Source organism: Chiloscyllium punctatum, unplaced genomic scaffold (genome assembly GCF_047496795.1).
Source record: "Chiloscyllium punctatum isolate Juve2018m unplaced genomic scaffold, sChiPun1.3 scaffold_1228, whole genome shotgun sequence".
Lineage (NCBI taxonomy): Eukaryota > Metazoa > Chordata > Chondrichthyes > Orectolobiformes > Hemiscylliidae > Chiloscyllium > Chiloscyllium punctatum.
In genome coordinates, this window is record NW_027310962.1 from 17,501 (window position 1) to 27,500 (window position 10,000).

Consider the following 10,000-nt stretch of genomic DNA (forward strand, 5'->3'; position numbering starts at 1 on the left):
GCTCGGCCGGATTTGACCCGGCGGTTCTGGCGACGGTCTCGCCTTCGAGGGGGGAGCGTCCCGCGTGTTCAGGCCGAATTTTGTGCATTTCCATCGGCGGGAAGAGGTCCAAACGGGAATGGGATTGAATGTGACTGCTGAAGCCGACATTGAGACCTCTAACGCGGGTAGCTCGGCCGGATTTGACCCGGCGGTTCTGCCGAAGGTCTCACCTTCGAGGGGGGAGCGTCCCGCGTGTTCAGGCCGAATTTTGTGCATTTCCATCGGCGGGAAGAGGTCCAAACGGGAATGGGATTGAATGTGACTGCTGAAGCCGACATTGAGACCTCTAACGCGGGTAGCTCGGCCGGATTTGACCCGGCGGTTCTGCCGAAGGTCTCACCTTCGAGGGGGGAGCGCCCACCGTGTACAGGCCGATTTTCATGCATTTCCAACCGTGGGAAGGGGTCCGAAAGGGGATGGGGGTGAACGTGACTGCTCAACCCGACTTTGAGACCTGTAACGCGGGTAGCTCAGCCGGATTTGACCCGGCGGTTCTGGCGACGGTCTCGCCTTCGAGGGGGGAGCGCCCCGCGTGTTCAGGCCGAATTTTGTGCATTTCCATCGGCGGGAAGAGGTCCAAACGGGAATGGGATTGAATGTGACTGCTGAAGCCGACATTGAGACCTCTAACGCGGGTAGCTCGGCAGGATTTGACCCGGCGGTTCTGCCGAAGGTCTCACCTTCGAGGGGGGAGCGCCCACCGTGTACAGGCCGATTTTCATGCATTTCCAACCGTGGGAAGGGGGCCGAAAGGGGATGGGGGTGAATGTGACTGCTCAACCCGACTTTGAGGCATCTAACCCGGGTAGCTCAGCCGGGTTTGACCCGGCGGTTCTGCCGACTGCCTCGCCTTCGAGGGGGGAGCGTCCCCCGTGTACAGGCCGATTTTCATGCATTTCGAACCGTGGGAAGTGGCCCAAAAGGGGATGGGGGTGAATGTGACTGCTCAACCCGACTTTGGCGCTTCCGAGCCGGGTAGCCCGGCCGGGTTTGACCCGGCGGTTCTGCCGTCGGTCTCGCCTTCGAGGGCGGAGCCTCCCCCGTGTACAGGCCGATTTTCATGCATTTGCAACGGTGGGAAGTTGCCCAAAAGTCGATGGGAGTGAATGTGACTGCTCAACCCGACTTTGAGACTTTTAAGCCGGGTAGCTCAGCCGGGTTTGACCCGGCGGTTCTGCCGACGGTCTCGCCTTCGAGGGGGGAGCCTCCCCCGTGTACAGGCCGATTTTCGTGCATTTCCAACGGTGGGAAGAGGTTCAAAAGGGGATGGGAGTGAATGTGACTGCTCAACCCGACTCTGAGGCTTCTAACCCGGGTAGCTCGGCCGGGTTTGATCCGGCGGTTCTGCCGACGGTCTCGTCTTCGAGGCCGGTGCCTCCCCCGTGTACAGGCCGATTTTCGTGCATTTCCAACGGTGGGAAGTGGTCCAAAAGGGAATGGGGGTGGACGTGTCTGCTCATACCGACTTTGAGACTTGTAAGCCGGGTAGCTCAGCCGGGTTTGACCCGGCGGTTCTGCCGACGGTCTCGCCTTCGAGGGGGGAGCCTCCCCCGTGTACAGGCCGATTTCCGTGCATTTCCAACGGTGGGAAGAGGTTCAAAAGGGGATGGGAGTGAATGTGACTGCTCAACCCGACTCTGAGGCTTCTAACCCGGGTAGCTCGGCCGGGTTTGATCCGGCGGTTCTGCCGACGGTCTCGTCTTCGAGGCCGGTGCCTCCCCCGTGTACAGGCCGATTTTCGTGCATTTCCAACGGTGGGAAGAGGTTCAAAAGGGGATGGGGGTGAATGCGACTGCTCAACCCGACTCTGAGGCTTCTAACCCGGGTAGCCCGGCCGGGTTTGACCCGGCGGTTCTGCCGTCGGTCTCGCCTTCGAGGGCGGAGCCTCCCCCGTGTACAGGCCGATTTTCATGCATTTGCAACGGTGGGAAGTTGCCCAAAAGTCGATGGGAGTGAATGTGACTGCTCAACCCGACTTTGAGACTTTTAAGCCGGGTAGCTCAGCCGGGTTTGACCCGGCGGTTCTGCCGACGGTCTCGCCTTCGAGGGGGGAGCCTCCCCCGTGTACAGGCCGATTTTCGTGCATTTCCAACGGTGGGAAGAGGTTCAAAAGGGGATGGGAGTGAATGTGACTGCTCAACCCGACTCTGAGGCTTCTAACCCGGGTAGCTCGGCCGGGTTTGATCCGGCGGTTCTGCCGACGGTCTCGTCTTCGAGGCCGGTGCCTCCCCCGTGTACAGGCCGATTTTCGTGCATTTCCAACGGTGGGAAGTGGTCCAAAAGGGAATGGGGGTGGACGTGTCTGCTCATACCGACTTTGAGACTTGTAAGCCGGGTAGCTCAGCCGGGTTTGTTCCGGCGGTTCTGCCGACGGTCTCGTCATCGAGGGGGGAGCCTCCCCCGTGTCCAGGCCGATTTTCATGCATTTCCAACCGTGGGAAGTGGTCCAAAAGGGAATGGGGGTGAATGTGACTGCTCATACCGACTTTGAGACTTTTAAGCCGGGTAGCTCAGCCGGGTTTGACCCGGCGGTTCTGCCGACGGTCTCGCCTTCGAGGGGGGAGCGTCCCCCGTGTTCAGGCCGAATTTTGTGCATTTCGAACCGTGGGAAGTTGCCCAAAAGTCGATGGGAGTGAATGTGACTGCTCAACCCGACTTTGAGACTTGTAAGCCGGGTAGCTCAGCCGGGTTTGACCCGGCGGTTCTGCCGACGGTCTCGTCTTCGAGGCGGGTGCCTCCCCCGTGTACAGGCCGATTTTCATGCATTTCGTACCGTGGGAAGCGGTCCAAAAGGGGATGGGAGTGAACGTGACTGCTCATACCGACTTTGGCGCTTCCGAGCCGGGTAGCTCAGCCGGGTTTGACCCGGCGGGTCTGCCGACGGTCTCGCCTTCGAGGGGGGAGCGTCCCCCGTGTTCAGGCCGAATCTTGTGCATTTCGAACCGTGGGAAGTTGCCCAAAAGTCGATGGGAGTGAATGTGACTGCTCAACCCGACTTTGAGACTTGTAAGCCGGGTAGCTCAGCCGGGTTTGACCCGGCGGTTCTGCCGACGGTCTCGTCTTCGAGGCGGATGCCACCCCCGTGTACAGGCCGATTTTCGTGCATTTCCAACCGTGGGAAGTGGTCTAAAAGTCGATGGGAGTGAACGTGACTGCTCAACCCGACTCTGAGGCTTCTAACCCGGGTAGCTCGGCCGGGTTTGACCCGGCGGTTCTGCCGACGGTCTCGTCTTCGAGGCGGGTGCCTCCCCCGTGTACAGGCCGATTTTCGTGCATTTCGAACCGTGGGAAGTGGTCTAAAAGTCGATGGGAGTGAACGTGACTGCTCAACCCGACTTTGAGACTTGTAAGCCGGGTAGCTCAGCCAGGTTTGACCCGGCGGTTCTGCCGACGGTCTCGCCTTCGAGGGCGGACCCTCCCCCGTGTACAGGCCGGTTTTCGTGCATTTCGAACCGTGGGAAGTGATCCAAAAGGGAATGGGGGTGAACGTGACTGCCCAACCCGGCTTTGAGACTTGTAAGCCGGGTAGCTCAGCCGGGTTGGACCCGGCGGTTCTGCCGACGGTCTCGACTTCGAGGCGGGTGCCTCCCCCGTGTACAGGCCGATTTTCATGCATTTGCAACGGTGGGAAGTTGCCCAAAAGTCGATGGGAGTGAATGTGACTGCTCAACCCGACTTCGAGACTTGTAAGCCGGGTAGCTCAGCCGGGTTTGACCCGGCGGTTCTGCCGACGGTCTCGCCTTCGAGGGGGGAGCCTCCCCCGTGTACAGGCCGATTTTCGTGCATTTCCAACGGTGGGAAGAGGTTCAAAAGGGGATGGGAGTGAATGTGACTGCTCAACCCGACTTTGGCGCTTCCGAGCCGGGTAGCTCAGCCGGGTTTGACCCGGCGGGTCTGCCGACGGTCTCGTCTTCGAGGCGGGTGCCTCCCCCGTATACAGGCCGATTTTCATGCATTTCGAACCGTGGGAAGTGGTCCAAAAGGGAATGGGGGTGGACGTGTCTGCTCATACCGACTTTGAGACTTGTAAGCCGGGTAGCTCAGCCGGGTTTGTTCCGGCGGTTCTGCCGACGGTCTCGTCTTCGAGGCGGGTGCCTCCCCCGTGTACAGGCCGATTTTCGTGCATTTCGAACCGTGGGAAGTGGTCCAAAAGGGGATGGGAGTGAATGTGACTGCTCAACCCGACTTTGGCGCTTCCGAGCCGGGTAGCTCAGCCGGGTTTGACCCGGCGGGTCTGCCGAGGGTCTCGTCTTCGAGGCGGGTGCCTCCCCCGTATACAGGCCGATTTTCATGCATTTCGAACCGTGGGAAGTGGTCCAAAAGGGAATGGGGGTGGACGTGTCTGCTCATACCGACTTTGAGACTTGTAAGCCGGGTAGCTCAGCCGGGTTTGATCCTGCGGTTCTGCCGACGGTCTCGCCTTCGAGGGGGGAGCCTCCCCCGTGTTCAGTCCGATTTCCATGCATTTCCAACCGTGGGAAGTTGCCCAAAAGGGGATGGGAGTGAATGTGACTGCTCAACCCGACTTTGGCGCTTCCGAGCCGGTTAGCACAGCCGGGTTTGACCCGGCGGTTCTGCCGACAGTCTCCTCTTCGAGGCGGGTGCCTCCCCCGTGTACAGGCCGATTTCCGTGCATTTCGAACCGTGGGAAGTGGTCCAAACGTCGATGGGAGTGAATGTGACTGCTCAACCCGACTTTGGCGCTTCCGAGCCGGGTAGCTCAGCCGGGTTTGACCCGGCGGTTCTGCCGACGGTCTCGTCTTCGAGGCGGGTGCCTCCCCCGTGTACAGGCCGATTTTCATGCATTTGGAACCGTGGGAAGTGGTCCAAAAGGGAATGGGGGTGGACGTGACTGCTCATACCGACTTTGAGACTTGTAAGCCGGGTAGCTCGGCCGGGTTTGACCCGGCGGTTCTGCCGACGGTCTCGCCTTCGAGGGGGGAGCCTCCCCCGTGTTCAGTCCGATTTTCGTGCATTTCCCACGGTGGGAAATGGTATCTTTCATTACGGGGACAAGGGTCTGAAGCGGTGAAGTCAGTAACCGGCATAGTTAAGGAAAGGGTTCGAATTTTCTCAACAGTACGAAAAAAGTGAGCAGGGAAGCTAGAGAAGGTGTCAGTGAGTCCCAAACGAGTGAACCGCAAAACTTAGGGAAATGCCCGAAAGCGTTTTAAAGGGTGAAATCGGGAACGAGGAAATGATGGGAAAGTGCCTGAAAGTGCTAAATGAGTAAACAGAAAAACGAAGAAAAATGTTTGAAAAGAAGAAGTGAGTAACCAGGAAAACTTAGAAAAATGTTCAAAACGAAGAAATCAGTAACCAGGAAAACTTAGAAAAATGATCAAAAAGAAGAAATGAGTAACCAGGAAAACTTAGAAAAATGTTTAAAAAGAAGAAATCAGTAACCAGGAAAACTTAGGAAAATGTTTAAAAAGAAGAAATCAGTAACCAGAAAAACTGCGAAAAATGTTTAAAAAGAAGAAATGAGTAACCAGAAAAACTTAGAAAAATGTTTAAAAAGAAGAAATCAGTAACCAGGAAAACTTAGAAAAATGTTTAAAAAGAAGAAATCAGTAACCAGGAAAACTTAGAAAAATGTTTAAAAAGAAGAAATCAGTAACCAGGAAAACTTAGAAAAATGTTATAAAAGAAGAAGTGAGTAACCAGAAAAACTTAGAAAAATGTTTAAAAAGAAGAAATCAGTAACCAGAAAAACTGCGAAAAATGTTTAAAAAGAAGAAATCAGTAACCAGACAAACTGCGAAAAATGTTTAAAAAGAAGAAATCAGTAACCAGGAAAACTTAGAAAAATGTTTAAAAAGAAGAAGTGAGTAACCAGAAAAACTTAGAAAAATGTTTAAAAAGAAGAAATCAGTAACCAGAAAAACTTAGAAAAATGTTTAAAAAGAAGAAATCAGTAACCAGAAAAACTGCGAAAAATGTTTAAAAAGAAGAAATCAGTAACCAGGAAAACTTAGAAAAATGTTTAAAAAGAAGAAATCAGTAACCAGAAAAACTGCGAAAAATGTTTAAAAAGAAGAAATCAGTAACCAGGAAAACTTAGAAAAATGTTTAAAAAGAAGAAATCAGTAACCAGAAAAACTTAGAAAAATGTTTAAAAAGAAGAAATGAGTAACCAGAAAAACTTAGAAAAATGTTTAAAAAGAAGAAATCAGTAACCAGAAAAACGGCGAAAAATGTTTAAAAAGAAGAAATCAGTAACCAGAAAAACTTAGAAAAATGTTTAAAAAGAAGAAGTGAGTAACCAGAAAAACTTAGAAAAATGTTTAAAAAGAAGAAATGAGTAACCAGAAAAACTTAGAAAAATGTTTAAAAAGAAGAAATCAGTAACCAGAAAAACTTAGAAAAATGTTTAAAAAGAAGAAATGAGTAACCAGAAAAACTTAGAAAAATGCTTAAAAAGAAGAAATCAGTAACCAGAAAAACGGCGAAAAATGTTTAAAAAGAAGAAATCAGTAACCAGAAAAACGGCGAAAAATGTTTAAAAAGAAGAAATCAGTAACCAGACAAACTGCGAAAAAATGTTTAAAAAGAAGAAATCAGTAACCAGAAAAACTGCGAAAAATGTTTAAAAAGAAGAAATCAGTAACCAGGAAAACTTAGAAAAATGTTTAAAAAGAAGAAATGAGTAACCAGGAAAACTTAGAAAAATGTTTAAAAAGAAGAAATGAGTAACCAGGAAAACTTAGAAAAATGTTTAAAAAGAAGAAATCAGTAACCAGAAAAACTTAGAAAAATGTTTAAAAAGAAGAAATCAGTAACCAGAAAAACTTAGAAAAATGTTTAAAAAGAAGAAATGAGTAACCAGAAAAACTTAGAAAAATGTTTAAAAAGAAGAAATGAGTAACCAGAAAAACTTAGAAAAATGTTTAAAAAGAAGAAATCAGTAACCAGAAAAACGGCGAAAAATGTTTAAAAAGAAGAAGTGAGTAACCAGAAAAACTTAGAAAAATGTTTAAAAAGAAGAAATGAGTAACCAGAAAAACGTTTAAAAAGAAGAAATCAGTAACCAGAAAAACTTAGAAAAATGTTTAAAAAGAAGAAATGAGTAACCAGAAAAACTTAGAAAAATGTTTAAAAAGAAGAAATCAGTAACCAGAAAAACGGCGAAAAATGTTTAAAAAGAAGAAATCAGTAACCAGAAAAACGGCGAAAAATGTTTAAAAAGAAGAAATCAGTAACCAGACAAACTGCGAAAAATGTTTAAAAAGAAGAAATCAGTAACCAGAAAAACTTAGAAAAATGTTTAAAAAGAAGAAATCAGTAACCAGGAAAACTTGGAAAAAAACACTTAGAAAAATTTTCAGCAAAGTGTGAAAAATATTCTAAGTGTCAGCGGAGGAAAATGCTGCAGCATCGGGAAAGATTCGCAAACTTACACCGAACATGTGCTCCGAAGTGCCGGAGGAATTGGGTGAATTGAGCCCGGCAAATGGCCAGCTGTCGTTTTGTGCCTGCAGCCCGAAAACTTTAACTTTGTCTGTCGCGGAAGTCCGGACCGAGAAAAATCCAAACGGTTTTGACCGGACCGAGTTCCAGACCGATGCAGTCAAATTTGGAATTCAGACCCATTCAGTGCCACTTGTAGTTTTTCCGCAGTGAGGTTGGCGGGGTACCCGGAGATATATGGGAACACGATTTTTAGAACAAAATGGCGGCGCGGGACCGTTCTGAAAGGCATCCGAAAAACGGTTCCACGGGCATAGCACTTTAATGACAGGTATGAGTGCATGCCGGAGAGCTCTTGGAAGTCGAATTTTTGACACTTTGTCAATTTTTTGACAGATTTGACAAACTCTTTCTGTCTGTTCTAAGAGTCAGTCAGAGACTTGTGCGGCGGTCTTTTGACACTATTGGAGGGCGGGCAAACCCCACGTTGACTCCGGCCGTCCCTCCACAGGCGCTCGTGTCCAAAATGAAGGCGAGAGACGCGAGTGGCCTGGTTCCCTTGGGTGTTGCCAAGAAGGCTGCGGGCTGACCGTTGCCTGAGCACTCCCTAAAGCCTCTTGTGATGAGAGCAGACCTCGCCTGCCGCACGACCGGCTCTGGGAGTCGTTGGGCCGCTATTTGTGAATAGTCTGGTCCTCCTCTGCCACCCGGACAAGCGCGATGGCTCTGCCGCCCTGCGGTGCTCGTCACCCAGGTTTGGGGAACACGATACTCGTAACAAAAATAAAAGGCGGCTCGGGACCTGCAGGCGAAAGGGGTCCCGTGGTGCTAAGCACGTCGACTTCGGGTCTCGGTGCAAGCCGGAGAGCTCACGGAAGTCTAAAGTTTTCGGCACGTGGTCGAATCTTTTCAAAGGCTTACCCGGCTCTTTCCGTCCATTCTGAGAGTAAGTCAGAGGCCGGTGCGGAGGTCTCTTGACAATCGGAGGGGGTGGTGGCCCTCCGCAGGCGCTCGTGTCGAAAATGAAGGCGAGAGACGCGAGTGGCCTGGTTCCCCTGGGTGTTGCCAGGAAGGCTGCGGGCTGACCCTTGCCTGAGCACTCCCTAAAGCCTCTTGTGATGAGAGCAGACCTCGCGCGCCGCACGACCGGCTCTGGGAGTCGTTGGGCCGCTATCTGTGAATAGTCTGGTCCTCCTCTGCCACCCGGCCAAGTGCGATGGCTCTGCCGCCCTGCGGTGCTCGTCACGCAGGTATGGGGCACACGATGCTCGTAACAGCAAATAAAGGCGGCTCGGGACCTGCAGGCGAAAGGGGTCCCGTGGTGCTTAGCACGTCGACTTCGGGTCTCGGTGCAAGCCGGAGAGCTCACGGAAGTCTAAAGTTTTCGGCACGTGGTCGAATCTTTTGAAAGGCTTACCCGGCTCTTTCCGTCCATTCTGAGAGTCAGTCAGAGGCCGGTGCGGCGGTCTATTGACGACCGGAGGCTCCCATGGGTGTTGCGATGAGGGTGGAGGGCACAGAACCTTGCCTTAGCACTCCCTAATAAAGCCTCTTGTGAAGAGAGCAGACCTCGCGCGCCGCACGACCGGCTCTGGGAGTCGTTGGGCCGCTATCTGTGAATAGTCGGGTCCTCCTCTGCCACCCGGCCAAGTGCGATGGCTCTGCCGCCCTGCGGTGCTCGTCACGCAGGTATGGGGCACACGATGCTCGTAACAGCAAATAAAGGCGGCTCGGGACCTGCAGGCGAAAGGGGTCCCGTGGTGCTTCGCACGTCGACTTCGGGTCTCGGTGCAAGCCGGAGAGCTCACGGAAGTCTAAAGTTTTCGGCACGTGGTCGAATCTTTTGAAAGGCTTACCCGGCTCTTTCCGTCCATTCTGAGAGTCAGTCAGAGGCCGGTGCGGCGGTCTATTGACGACCGGAGGCTCCCATGGGTGTTGCGATGAGGGTGGAGGGCACAGAACCTTGCCTTAGCACTCCCTAATAAAGCCTCTTGTGAAGAGAGCAGACCTCGCGCGCCGCACGACCGGCTCTGGGAGTCGTTGGGCCGCTATCTGTGAATAGTCTGGTCCTCCTCTGCCACCCGGCCAAGTGCGATGGCTCTGCCGCCCTGCGGTGCTCGTCACGCAGGTATGGGGCACACGATGCTCGTAACAGCAAATAAAGGCGGCTCGGGACCTGCAGGCGAAAGGGGTCCCGTGGTGCTTCGCACGTCGACTTCGGGTCTCGGTGCAAGCCGGAGAGCTCACGGAAGTCTAAAGTTTTCGGCACGTGGTCGAATCTTTTGAAAGGCTTACCCGGCTCTTTCCGTCCATTCTGAGAGTCAGTCAGAGGCCGGTGCGGCGGTCTATTGACGACCGGAGGCTCCCATGGGTGTTGCGATGAGGGTGGAGGGCACAGAACCTTGCCTTAGCACTCCCTAATAAAGCCTCTTGTGAAGAGAGCAGACCTCGCGCGCCGCACGACCGGCTCTGGGAGTCGTTGGGCCGCTATCTGTGAATAGTCGGGTCCTCCTCTGCCACCCGGCCAAGTGCGATGGCTCTGCCGCCC